This window comes from Odocoileus virginianus, chromosome 29 (genome assembly GCF_023699985.2).
Source record: "Odocoileus virginianus isolate 20LAN1187 ecotype Illinois chromosome 29, Ovbor_1.2, whole genome shotgun sequence".
Lineage (NCBI taxonomy): Eukaryota > Metazoa > Chordata > Mammalia > Artiodactyla > Cervidae > Odocoileus > Odocoileus virginianus.
The window spans coordinates 12,458,151-12,472,592 of NC_069702.1; the positions used below are offsets into that span (position 1 = coordinate 12,458,151).

Here is a 14,442-nt window from a genome sequence, read left to right on the forward strand (position 1 = left end):
CCTGGGATTCTCCAGGCAAGAACACTGGAGTGGTGTGCCATTTCTTTCTCCAATGCATGAAAGTGAAAAGTGAAAGTGAAGTCGCTCAGTCGTGTCCGACTCTTTGCGACCCCATGGACTGCAGCCTACCAGGCTCCTCTGTCCCTGGGATTTTCCAGGCACGAGTACTGGAGTGGGTTGCCATTGCCTTCTCCGGATTAACTGCCTACTGCGTGTCAAAGGAGGTGGCTGATACAGTGAGGATGTGGAAGGCTTGGCCGGAGAGGAGGAAAGACCTGCCCTCCCAGCTATGGCGTTTCTCACTGCGGTGTGCTTCTGCATCACCTGGGATCTTGTTGAGATGCTGTCTCTGGCTCCATCTGATCGGATTCTGATTTCTAGACTGCACACTCCAACCAGCTCCCAGGTGATGCTGAAATGCTGCCACTCCACGGAGCACAGCTTGTGTGCCAAGGGTGCCTGGTGCATCTCATACAGGGGTACCTGCAAGGGAGAGGGTGGGCGGAAGCTGGGGTCAGGAAGCCCAGCATCTAAATCATGGCTTCATTGTTTATGTAAATCAGGGTTCTCCAGAGACACAGAACCAATTTGGTGGATAGATAGAAAGATACAAATGTTTACAGCTACATCTATATCTCTGAGTGTATCTATATCTATATGTGCTTAGTCACACAGTCGTGTCCGACTCTTTGCGACCCCATGGACTGGGGACCAACAGGCTCCTCTGTCCATGGGGACTCTCCAGGCAAGAATACCAGAGTGGGTTGCCATGCCCTCCTCCAGGGGGATCTTTGTGACCGAGGGATTGAGCCCAGGTCTCCTGCATTGCAGGCGGATTCTTTACTACCTGAGCCACCAGAGAAGCCCAATATCTATATAGCTATCCTATATAGATAGATAGATGAGAGAGAGAGATTATTCAGGCAAAGTTTCTAGGGCACAGTCTTTTTTTTAATATTAACTTTAGTTTTCTTTTTTAATAAATTTATTCAGTTTAATTGGAGGCTAATTACTTTACAATATTGTAGTGGTTTTGCCATACATTGACATGAATCAGTCACGGGTGTACATGTGTTCCCCATCCTGAACCCCCCTCCCACCTCCCTCCCCATCCCATCCCTCTGGCTCATCCCAGTGCACCAGCCCCGAGCACCCTGTCCCATGCATCCAACCTGGACTGGCGATCCGTAGGGCACAGTCTTAAGGACAATTCTTTTCTCCCCTCCAAACCTCAGTCTTTGCTCTTCAGCAAAGAGCATCATCTTTGGATGGAATAAGGTCCACTCACACTATGGAGTGCCATCCACTTTACTCAAAGTCCATTGGTTTAAGTCTTTTATACAATTTAAAAGGTGGCTTTCCATGAAAGTTATTAAAGAATATTGGCTCTGATTCCCACCTGGTGTAATACATCCTTGAGCCTATCTTACACCCAGGAGTTTATACCTCACCCCCTATTGCCCCTGCCCACAAAGGTAACCACTAATTTGTTCTCTGTCTGTGAGTCTGCTTCCTTTTTTTACATTCACTAGTCTGTAGTATCTTTTAACTTCTACATATAAGTGAGATCATCTGTATTGTCTTCCTCTGTCTGTAAAGTCCATTAATTCAGATGTTAATCACACCTAAGAAGTACCTTCACAGTCCCATCTAGGCTGTTCAGCTGAACAACTAGGCCCCGTAGCCTTGCCAAGGTGATGCATGAAATTAACCATCACACCCTTCCTGGCTGACGGCAGAACTGCTCTGGACCTCAGCGCCCACCTCTTTAACATGAGGCTAACCAAGTCCACAGTGGTTTTGTGTGTGTGTGTGTGTGTGTGTGTGTGTGTGTGTGTGTGTATGTTTAGTTGTTCAGTCCTGTCTGACTCTTTGCAACCCTATGGATGTAGCCCACCAGTCTCCTCTGTCCATGGAATTAAATTCTCCAGGCAAAAATACTGGAATGAGTTGAATGAATTTCCTCCTCCAGGGGATCTTTTCAAGCCAGGGATCCAACCCACATCTCTTGCATCTCTTGCATCAGCAGGTGGATTCTTTACCACTGAGACACCCCACAGTGGTTGGGAGCCTTCAACTCAGAAATGAATTTAAAGCACTGAGCATAATGCCTATAGCTCGTGTTAGTCACTCAGTCATGTCTGACTCTTTGCAACCCCATGAACTGTAGCCTGCCAGTCCCCTCTGTCCATGGGATTCTCCAGGCAAGAATACTAGAGTCAGTTGCCATTTCCTTCTCCAGGGGATCTTCCCAACCCAGGGATCGAACCTGGGTCTCCTGCATTGCAGGCAGATGCTTTACCCTCTGAGCTACTAGGGAAGCCCATAAAGCCTGGCACCCAGGAAATTGAGAAGTAAGCATCCTGTCCTTCCAGCCTCCTCAGAGGAGATGCAGCTTGGGAGCCAGGCATCCCGAGGGACCCCAAAGGTCTGCACTCAGAGAGCCCAAGAAGGTCGAGGACAGGGAGAACCAGGCCCGGCAGACAAAGCAGGGGTCTTCCCTGGAGGGAGGGGAACGCCTTCCGGAGACAGAGCTGCTGTAGGAAGAAGGAGAGCAATCCCACACACCAGAGAGAGGGGCTGCTGCTGGGTTGACCGCATTTCTCTACCTTAACTGTTGCAGTGTTAGTATTGGCAAGGAGGAGGCCAGAGACCTTCTGGGCATTCAGACAGCCCTCTGATGCAAACCAAGGTCCCCTACTGCAATATTCTGCAAGGATTTTTCACTCAGGCTCACCCACCTGTGTTCCATGAACAGGGGGTGTGTGTTTGTTGACCTTGCAATCCGGGGCCAAGGTTCTTCGCCTAGCCTGCAGGCCCCCACGGTCTGGCCTCCGCCTCCCCTCTCCAGCTGGGTCTGCTCAGCACCCCTCCCCACTCTCAGATGGAAGTCCGGGTCCCACTGAACCCTTCTGTTCTGGGGTGAACGTGGTCGTCCCGCTGAAGTCGTCTTTACCTGGCACCTGTGAATATGACCTTATTTGCAAACAGGATCTTTGCAGATGTGATGAAGATGAGGTTGTACTAATTCAGGAGTGTTAAGTACTTTCACAGGGTTATGCAAACATCACCTCTCTCCATTTGCCCAGCTTTCTCATGGGCCACACAGAACTGGGTACCATTAAGCAGTAATTGCTGGTCCCTTCTTTCCCAGCCTCTGGGAACCTCTATTCGACTTTTGTCTCTATGGAGAAAATTTCTCTTTAGTGTGACACTTTCGTTGATGATATAAATTAAGTTTTCTACTTCCTTGTAGAGTGTCGATTACGAATGCATTTCTTTTGAACAAGAAGTACCACATACATTAATGCAAATTTAAAGTTATGTTTGCCCTTCTAAACAAACAAAAGATGAGGTTGTACTAGTTTAGGATTGACCTTAATCCAATATGATTGGTGATCTTCTAAGAAGAGAAGAAACACAGATGCAAGGGAGGAGGCTGTGTAAACGATGTAGGAGCTGCAGTGATGCCTCTACAAGCCAACTCCCTCCAGTATTCTTGCCTGGAGAATCCCATGGGCAGAGGAGCCTGGCGGGCTACAGTCCATGGGGTTTCAAAGAGTTGGACACAACTGAAGTGACTGAGCACGCACGCATCTACAAGCTGAGGACTGCTGGCACCCACCAGAAGCTGAAATGAGGTAAGAAAGATAGCTCCCTAGGTTTTCAGAGGAGGCCCGGCCCTGCTGACCCCTTGACTTTGGACTTCTGAACCCCGGAACTTTGAGAGGATAAGTCCCTCTCATCTGAAGCTCCCCGGACTGTGGTTCCATGTTACAGCAGCCACAGGACGCTTAACACAGTTGAGGGGCAGCTTCCCACCCACCCCATCACAGCACCTCCCCCAGACTACCTTCTTCCAGTGCTCGCCAAAGACGTTCCCCCCACCACCGGGGCCCCCAGCCCCAAGTCCAAGTCCCTCCTTGCCCTCAAAACTGACTCTATCCCATTGTCATTGCCTGGTCTTGCCGGCTTCCCCCAGACAAGTGTCTCCGGGGTGAAGGACCCCTTCCCCTTTGCACCATTCTTGCCTCTCAGATTCCCTCGTGGCTCAGATGGTACAGATTCTACCTGCAAAGCAGGAGACCCAGGTTCGGTCCCTGGGTGGGGAAGATCCCCTAGAGAAGGGTATGGCAACCCACTCCAGTATTCTTGCCTGGAGAATCCCACGGACAGAGGAACCTGGTGGGCTATGGTCCATGGGGTCGCAAAGAGTCGGAGACAACTGAGCAACTATCACTTTTCCACTTTTGCCTCTCAGCATTGCCTGGCCCACTGCAGGGGCCCGGTAAATGAGTATAGCCCCCACCCCCTTTCCCCCAGGACCAGAGTCTGGAGGGCAGACCTCAGCACAGCACCTTTCTAGCGACTGGGCTTACCTCTGAGGCCATGACAACGTGTTTATTTTTGGCTTCTCTGACCTGGAGGTGTAAACACATACCTGATCGAGACACCACCATTCCTATCTTGGACTTCAAAATAAACTCATCTCCGTAATTGATGGTCTGCACACATCACAGGCCCTTATTAAGCCTGCCAGGGCCTCAGAAGGGCAGGAAGGTCGCCCAAGGGCATGGGGAAAAGGCTCCTGGCTCCATTCCCCTCTGGGCAGAGTTCTCTCACCCCCTCCCTCTAAGGAAGAAATAGCTCCTCCTTCCCTTCTCCCCCTCCTCCCCCCTCTCCCCCCCTCCTTCCCCCTCCCCCTCCTCCCCTCCTCCCTCCCCTCCTCCTCTTCTCCTCCACCCCCTTCTCCTTCCATCCTATCCCCCTTCTCCTCTTCCTCACTAGTCTTTTATCCTCCTCCTCCCAGTCCTCCACCCTCTCCCCCTCCTCCTTGGCCTCCTCCAGCCTTTCCTGCCTTTGAAGGGACCATCCCCATCCACAGTCACTCCCACCAGGAGCTAGGCAGTCTCTCTCCAGTCCCGCCCCACCCACATCCAGGCAGTCACCCAGTTTTGTCAACTCCCCCTTCCCTGTATCTTTCAGAGTTTACCACCCCACCCCACCCCCGCCAGACCACGTCCCACGGCCCTCCCTGTGTTATGAAACCGTTCCCAGACTTGCTCTTGCTTCCTTTCTCTCTCCTGGTGGCTCCTGGTGCCTCTGGGTTAAAGATCTAACCGCTGAGCCCCACCCACAGGGCATTTTGGGATGTGACTCCCGCCCCCCATCTACCCATTAGCCATCTCCAAAGGCTGACTGCACGGCCTATATTCCGCCCCATCCGGAGTGAGTCCTGTTGCTCACAATGCAGGTCAAATCCCAGGCCTTTGAAGACGCTGTCCCCTCTGCCCTGAACTTTCCTTGTCTGTTAAGCTCCTACTTAACCCTTCCAGGCCTGGGTCAGACGTCTGCTCCTTCTCGAGTCCATCTGATGTCAGGGTTATGTACCTCATCTGCAGCCTTCTCAGCATCCTTTGTGGAATTAGGATGATGGATTTAGAACTTGCTAGTGGAGGGATCACATGGGCTAGTCCCCTCCGTGGATACAGATAAGTCAGCCGATGTAAGACAGGTTCCACAGGTGAGTGGGTTCCCATGCTGTCTTGACAAGTGGTTGGCCCTGAGAGCCTGGCCTGTCTCTGGTCCACTGAGGACATTTTCCCTTCCTTGAAGACGAAAAACAAATGTTTGATTTACCTTTGCCTCCCAGGAGCTAGTCCAAGCCTGCAAAAAATTGTGTTAACAAATGTTGAGAGGAAGAATCAGCAATGTAAGGAACAGGAAAAAGATGAAAGAAAGAGACCAGGGAGGATGAAGACAGGAAAAGTAAGGATAAAAAACATTCAGTTGATCTCATAGCATGCTCCCAAGGGGCCCATTATGGTGCCCATTTTACAGATGTGAAAACTGAGGCCCAAGGAGATCTAAGTGAACTGCCCCCAGTTACACATCTGTTATAATCTGTGACACAAACCCACAACTGTCTTATTTTTTTCAGTGGTTTATGGTCATTTTTATGAATCTCTGTTAAGTTGGGTTTCTCCTCTTTCATTCTGATGCAATTCAGTTTTCCAGTGCTGCTTCTAATTCAAAAATACAGGGTTTTTTTTTCCTATTTATAAAGTAGTGTGTGTTCATTTTAAAGAATTAGGAAACTGAAGAATTTAAATAAAGTATTTATTTAAAGCAACAGATATAATATCCATGAATTCCATCATCCCAAGACAACCTCTCTTAAAATTGTTATGTTTTCTAGTCTTTTCTCCATGTTCATATTTGTTGTATACACAGTTAGAAGTAGCTTTCTAATGCCATTTTAAATCTTGATTTTTTTTTCATATAATATTGTATCTAAAGCATTTCTCCACATCATTAGAAACTCTTCATAAGCATAGCCTTTTAACTTTTTTATTAAGTGCTTACTAAGTCTCGGACTTTCCTGGTGGCTCAGATGGTAAAGCATCTGCCTACAATGTGGGAGACCCGCATTCGATCCCTGGGTCAGGAAGATCCTCTGGAGAAGGAAATGGCAACCCACTCCAGTACGCTTGCCTGGAAAATCCCATGGACAGAGGAGCCTGGTAGGCTACAGTCCATGGGGTCGCAAAGAGTCAGACATGACTGAGCAACTAAACTTTCATTTTCACTTTATTAAGTCTCAGGCACTGTCCTAGATCTGGGTTTGCATTCATAATTTACTGTGTATTAATAGATGCACTATATTTTATCTGACTTTCTCTGATGGTTAGGCATTTAAGTAGTTTTTGTTTTTCACTATTACAATAATTTTGCAATAAACTTTTACGAACATAAGTTTCTATCCACACTTAGATAAGGAGTGAAGTGTTAGAGCCAGTTACTGCAATAGACTGAATTATATTCCCCCCTAATTTGAAGCCGTAACACACAGTGTGACTATATTTGGAGACAGAGTTTTTATGAGGTAATTGAAGTTAAATGAGTTCGTAGGTTGGAGCCCTAGTCCGATAGGATCGGGGGCCCTATAAGAAGAGGGAGAGAGGGACCTGCCTCTGTCTCTATGAGCACACGTCAAGGAAATGCCATGTGAGGACACAGGGAGAGGGCAGCCCACCTGCCCGCCAGGGAGACAGGCCTCAGCAGGACCTGAACATCCCGGAACCCTGGAGGTGGACTTCTAGGCTCCAAAGCTGCGAGGAGACAAATGTCTATGGTTCAAGGACCCTGGTTTGTGGCATTTTGCCGTAGAGGTCCAAGATGACTAAGACAAGTATCAAGTCCATGTTCTTGGCTGAGACGAAGTCCTCACAGGTGTGTAAATGTATGGATGCTTGGGACTCCCCTGGCAGTCCAGTGGCTAAGGCTTCCGGGCTCCCAGTGCCTGGGGAGCCTGGGTTCGATCCCTGGTCAGGGAACTAGTTCCCACATGCCAAAACTAAAAAGATCCCACATACCACAAAGGAGATCCTGGCCGCAACAAAGCCCCAGCTCAGCCAAATAAATACTTTTTTAAAAAGTTGTCAAAGCTTAACTAATCATGCCCTTTAAATATGGGTATCTTATCATGTTTGCTTATAACTCAATAACATTGTTTTAAGTAAATGTCAGCATTTAGACCTAATCTTGTTAAACCTCTCTTTTTTGGAGATCCCTCCAGGATTCCACACACGGCCCCCTTCACCCACATAAATATCATTTACAGCTTGGGTCGCTCATTACATCACAGAATTTGAAACCTAGTTCCTCAGAGGCTCCATCATTCCCTAGCTGGGTGCACTGGGGCAAGACATGTCCCTCTCTGAGCCTCAGTTTTCTCATCTGTAAAGTGGGGATATGATATCTTCCTCTTGGGTCACTGTGAGTGGAGAACCGTTAGCCACCATGGCAGAGAGCTTGGTGCATGGCCAGTGCTTCAAACTGTTTTCAGTATTATTGCCATGAGAAAATCATGAGCCCTCTGATCAGATGCCAAATTAAATACAGGCAGACCAAGGCTTCCACCTTCCCAGAACTAACAATAGATCAGGCTCCTCAATGAAAACAAGTGAACTTTCTCAAGCCTTTGCATCAGATCACCCAGGAGGCCCATTTAGAATGCAGATTTATGGCTCCAGGCCAGGTTTACTGGATTAGTCCCTCTAGGACTGGACCCTGGCATCGACATTGTACCTTGAGTCTGGGGAAACTCTGAAAGCTGCTCCCGGGGCTACATCAATCACGTCAGTGAGAATATCATCAGTTCGTGCTCCTGACTATTTTCCCCGCTCCAGCCACAGGGCTGGGAATGCAGCGTGGATATTCTCAGTCCTTTGCGGCACACTCACGTGAGATGAGACCCATCATGTCCCCATTTGATGGGAGAGAAAGCTGAGGCTCAGACAAATTGTCACTTGTTCATTCTGCAGAGCTGGGTTTCCAGTCTGGGTCTGTCTTATTTTGAAAGACTGTGCTGTCACTCATGGCACCATCTGATGTATTCATTTATTGAACAGACATTCATTAAGTACTTATGAAGTACCAGGTTTGGGTCTCAGGCACTGGGAACCAACAGTGAACAAACAGGCAAGGTTTTCCCCTGATATTGCAATAGTGGGAAATGGGCATTTTAAAAATGTAGCAGTCAGGATAGGAAAGGTTATGCTGCAGTAACAAACAACCCCTCAATTTCCATGATGAATACAAGTTTACTTCTTGCTCAGGCTGAACATCCGCGAGGGTCTCCCACCTCTGCTCATCACTGGGGGCCAGGCTAACTGTCGCCAAGCCTGGGAGGAAGGGTATTCAGTAGGACTGCACAACAGATATGAAGTCTTTTACCAGAAGTGACACAAGTTACTTCTGCCTGTGATCACTGGCTAAAACAAGTCACACGGCCGTATCCACTGATGAGGGGCCGGGAAAGGCTGTGCTGGGACTTCCCACATGCCTGAGGGTAGACATGACAGGGCATGGACTACCATTAAAACTAAACTTCTGGCAAAGGAAGCTCATTGACAATCAGAATGACTGCAAGGAAGAAAAAAAAACAGGTTTTGGGGTAAAGAGAGGGGAGTGCAAAGGGTAGGAGGTCCTCTAGATAGGACCCTCTGAGTAAGGGACATTTGAACTGTTGGAGGAAATGTTAACTTCAGGTTAAGGGAAATGACTGCTTTGATAAACTTTGTTTTGGTGAATAATCTGGATTTATCAGGTTCAAGCCATTGAGAAAACCCTAAAAGATCTCAACTCTATTTCCGGTTATGTCAGTTCCTCTCTGGAGCAACCCTGGAAAAGCCATTAAACTTTCTGAACCTCACTTTCCCCATCTGGGAAATGGGTGCATTGGCCCTTCCCTGAGGTCCTCAGTTGGCTGCCCTCAGAATGGTTGGAACCTGACGAGCTGCTGTTGTAGCTTTTAGTTAACACCATTAGCCAGCATTTTTGTTTGTTCGCTTTTAATTTTGGCTGTGATGGGTCTCGGTTGGTGTGCAGGCTTTCTCCGGTTGTGGCAAGCGGGGGCTACCTTTTGTTGCGGTGTGCAGGCTTCTCACGGTGGTGGCTTCTCTTGTTGAGGGGCACAGGCTCCAGGGACATGGGCTTCAGTGCCTGCAGCATGCAGACTTCAGTAGCTGTGACGCATGAGCTTAGTTGCCCTTTGGCCTGTGGAATCTTCCCGGGCCAGGAATCAAACCCATGTCCCCTGTATTGACAGGCACATTCTCAACCACTGGACCACCAGGGAAGTCCAAGCCAGTGTTTTTAAACTGTGAAATTCCTAATAAAAATTTGGAGCTCCAGCATCTCTTAAAATCACAATAGGGTAGTCCCATCAACCAGGGGTCAGTCTGCCTCTGGCCCAAGTGCTTTTGCAATTGCTGGACCAGTGAGCCTCCGAGGTTCCCTTGCAGCATCAGCAGTCTTAGGAGTCTGTGTATTTTCTCAGTTAAAGCTGGGGAAATTCTGTGTGTGTGAGTTATGTGCCATGTATATGTGGTTTGAGTATATGACTACATGTGAGTGTGTATAAGCTTCTGTGTGTGAGTACGTTATCTGAGTGTGTAGAAGCGCTTAGTATGTATGCAAGTGTGTGAGCTGTGTGTGCGTGGATGTGAATGTGTGTCCAGGTCGAGCGGATCTGTGTTGTTTCGAGGAGGAGGGCTCAGCATTAGAGGTGAAGGTTGAAGCCCAAGACTGGGGCTGACTACTTCAGAATCAGAATAAAAACATTCATTTTTAAGACCCAGAACAGAGGCAAGAAACACGAAACCTTTTACTTCTATTTCCTTAGTCAAATCTTTTAAGGTCATCTTGATGCAATGGACATGAACTTGAGTAAACTTTGGGAGATGGTGAGGGTCAGAGAAGCCTGAAGTGCTGCAGTCCATGGGGCCATGAAGAATCAGACACTGTGGAGATGCTAGAGATCCAAATTTTTATTAGGAACTTCACAATTTAAAAACACTGGCTTGGACTTTCCTGGTGGTCCAGTGGTTGAGAATGTGCCTGTCAACACAGGGGACATGAGTTCGATTCCTGGTCCAGGAAGATTCCACATGCCAAAGAATCTGCCCACAATGCAGGAGACCCAGGTTCAATCCCTGGGTTGGGAAGATCCCCTGGAGAAGGGAATGGCAACCCACTCCTGTACGCTTGCCTGGAGAAGCTTGCTTGGATTGAGCGACTGAACAATAACAACATCCCCTATCTCGCAAACCCTAATCCTTCCTTACTGGCTAAATCTCAGGACTGGATGAGGACAGAGTCGTTTCTCTCTCTACAGCACCCAAGTGATAGCGGGTCTATCTCAGGGCAGGGCAAAGGAGGAAGGGGGAGACAGATCTCCTCTGATGAAAGAGTTCTGGCGATTCCCACTGCCCCTGACTATCTCTGGTAGCCTACCCCCCTCCAGGAAGCAGGAATCGGGCAAACAGGTCTTGATAGGTAAGCTGTCCCAGGCTCTGCCCGGCATCAGGATGGGCTTCCCACCCCCAGCCTCCTCAGAGCCCAGGCCTGGTCAGCATAAAGCTCCGCTGATGCCACTACAGGAAAGGGGCCTGGGGTGATGAAGGGAGGCTGGGAGCCCAGGTCAGGGCAGCCCAGTGTTCCCAGAACCATCCTGGGTCATGTGGACATCTGACCCCCGGGCCTCGGCGTGTGTCCTAGCCCCTGCTCCACCGAGGCTCAGGCCAGGGAGAGGGGCACCCGGCCCCACCCAAGGAAGGCGCCGCTTTGCAGAGATTCCAGGCCTGTGGTTTCCCCCTCCTATTTGTAATCATTCGGATGAGGTCAGAATTAAAATCAGTTTCCATGGTGAGAAAGGAGGGAGACACTTAGACGAGCAAACACAGAGAGAAAGGAGAAAAGGGGCAGAGATGGAGACACGGAGGCGGGGTGGCCGAGAGGAAGAAATAGACACGGCAGGGGGCCGGGCACTGGGCGTGATCGCCAGTAGCTTATTTTAGGGACTGCCCTGACCTGGCACACTCGGACAGTAAAGAATCTGCCGCCAATGCAGGAGACCTAGGTTCAGTCCCTGGGTCGGGAAGAGTCCCCTGGAGAAGGGAATAGCTACCCACTCCAGTACTCTTGCCTGGAGAATCCCTTGGACAGAGCAGCCTGGAGGCTGCAGTCCACGGGGTCGCGAAGAGTCGGACGTGACCAAGCGACTCCCTGACCAGGCGCTTGTGAGAACCAAGAGGACAGGGGTCAGGTGTGGGAGGAGCGGAGAAGAGGCAACCAAGGGCCTTTTCCCACCATGTGCCCGGGGCAGAGGGTGGGGAGGAAGGGAGAGAGGAGGGTGGGAGGGGGGAGAAGACACACAGGAGAGGGAGGGAGGGAGCCAAGCGTGGTTGGGGCCCCGAATGACAAAGCAGGTGGCAGAGGGGGTGAAGACCACAGCCACCAGAAGGTGGGGGGCATGAACCAGGAGACCCCCCACACACCAGCCCAGGAAGGCAGGAAGGCACCCGCTACCCTGGCCTTGATCACCATTGTCCTCCCCAGACCCAGGGTCCTGCAACCAAGCCTCTCTGAAAATAGGGCAGGAGAATGTGCAATGGGGGTGGTGATGTGATGACGGCGAGGGGAACTAGAAACCATCTCCCCTGGAGCCCCAGGAACTTCTCCAGCTCAGCTCCCGTCCCCACAAAGTCCCCACTTTGGGGCACTTAGCCGTCACCTGGAGCCCACTGAGTGTGATTCTGTCGGCTCTTGCCCTGTGAAGGATCTTGGTTCACTAATCCACCAATGTCGACACGTGACTCAGAGAGGCTGAGAGACTGACCCCAAATCACACAGCTGATCGGCCGCAGAGCCAGCAGTCAAATCAAGCTCTGGTTTGAGATGACAAAGCCTGCACTCCCTGTGACTCGCCCTACATGACCCTCTCTGAGCCAAGGGTCTGGACAGATGCCCCAAGGGCAGTGGGGGCCAAAGGCTACACAGACCCAAACTCCAGTTTGCAGACCCAAGCGCCGATCAGGCTTCTTGGGGGTCTTGTAAGAAAGCAAATTCTGCCTTGGCGGTGCTCTAGACGTTGCTGACCATCCCCAGTGAGGCTGCCACTGTTGCTTGGCAACCACCCTCGGAGTAAAGGGGGCTCAGCCATCTAGAGGATGGCAGTGGCTCAGGACGGAGTTTCCAGGTTATTCCACCAGGAGCTCAGAAAGTGTGAGAGGACCCCCGAGCCAGATCCAGGGGAGCAGGGAGGGGCAGAGTGAGAAGGAAGAGGGTCCTGGGGTCAGAGGTGTTAGCACCTGTCCCACGGGGAGCCCAAGACAGGAGCAAAGGGAAAGAAGTGCCAGTCAAGCCCATGGGTGGGCATTTGCCTGCAGCAAAGCTGCACTGGGAACACACACTGTTTGGATGCAGACACATCCGGTCTGGGATCCTGGTGGCCCCTGGGCACTGAGTGACCCTCGGAGAAGCACTTCACCTTTCTGACCCTCAGCCTTCTCATCTGTGTAATGGGGAGGAATATACCCTCTTCAGAGCGTTCCTGGTGGGACTAAAACAAAATCTGTATTCGCTTTCCCAGGGGATGACACAGCAAAGGACCACAGACAGAGGGCTTTAAACCACAGAAAGCTCGTCTCTCACAGCTCTGGTGGTGAGAAGTCCAAGGTCAAGGCACCAGCAGACCCTCTGCCTTCTGACGGCTCCAGGAGAGAAGCTGTTCCAGGCCCTTTCACGTCCCATGGCGTTCCTTTCCTTTTAGCTGCCTTGTCCCCATCTCTGCCTCTGTCTTCACCCAGGCTTCTCCCCGGATCTCTGGCCCAGAGTAGGAACTGTCAGTCCTTGCCCCTCTCTCTCTCCCAGGTGTAGGTGTCAGTTACCTGCTCATCTCTGGGCCCTAACCCTCCTGAAGGGTAGTAAACGGGCAATCCACCTCTCTCTAAGAGAAAGGCCTAGTGATGAGAAACAGGCGGAACGCAAAAGGAGCTCAGATCACCCTGCACTGATTCTCAAGCAACTTGCCGCCCTTCCTTCCCAAGGCTTCCTCCCAACCTTCTTGGAACCCTGGACTGTTTCTTTCTCAGACTGGAGCATCCAGCACTCCCTCAGATAGGTCCTGCCCCAGGGACCACTTCCTTCCTTGAAGCTCGCAGATGCATTGGGAAGGGAGGGTGCCCTGCAGATCTGTGTGTCTGTTGGCATTTGCAGTTACAGACCCTGGATCACACACTCCTTTCTGGCCAGCGTCTTCCCATCAGAACCGAACCCACAGCTTCATTGCAGCACGCAAGAAGGGACATGGAGTCCCCACCGCCCCTCTGCGCCAACGCCTTCACCTGCCTTATCCCGGGTATTGTTCTCAGCAACTACTCCCCTGTGCAAGAGTCTCCTGGAGGGCTTACTTGGCCCCAACTGCAGACTTTCCGATTCAGCATCAGGTCAAGTGTGGGGCCCACGATCTTCATTTCAGGTGAAGTTGATGTGGGCTGGTCCAGTTGACAATATTGTTCCAAGGTGAGCATCTAAGGTGTTATTATCACCATACTATAAATGAGAAATGACAAGATTCAGAGAGGTGAAGGGATTGACCCAAAGCCTCATGTCTCAATGGAGTTGTAATCTCATCCCCAGCTGATCTTCCTTGTTCGTCATTGACCCCCAACAGGTTAGCTGCCCCCACCTCAGGGCCTCTCATCCTGCTCCCACTCCCCCCAGGGGTCAAACCCATGCCACCCCCTGCTCCCTGAACCTCTGCCCCTACAGAGATAGAGGAGGCAACTACAGTGCCAGGTGGGAAGAATGCATTCCTATGAACAGAAGGATCAGCCAAGAGTTCTGGAAACACACAGGAGGGGAGAATCAAGGCTGGCCTCATGGAAGAAGGTCATTTGAGCTGAGTCCTGGAAGATGGCTACGTGTCTAGGCTGGAGTCAACTTCAACATCATTGTGGGTCCTCCACCTTCTCAGTAAAGCCCCCTCCCATCCTGCCAACCACCTCCCTCAACTCCCCCGAGGACAGAAAGGAGGGGGAAGGGAAGGGAGAAGTGGAAGGAGGAGCGGGGAGTTGGAGCTGGATGGAGGAGAGA

The 14,442-nt window shown here is 50.6% G+C and overlaps 1 non-coding gene across 1 annotated transcript; it reads right to left on the reverse strand.

The window, feature by feature from the left end:
* Positions 1–2,248: 2,248 nt before the first annotated feature.
* Positions 2,249–2,320, reverse strand: TRNAC-GCA (transfer RNA cysteine (anticodon GCA)). The gene has a single exon. It is a non-coding gene; the product is annotated as a tRNA-Cys (tRNA).
* Between the last annotated feature and the right edge of the window lie 12,122 nt (positions 2,321–14,442).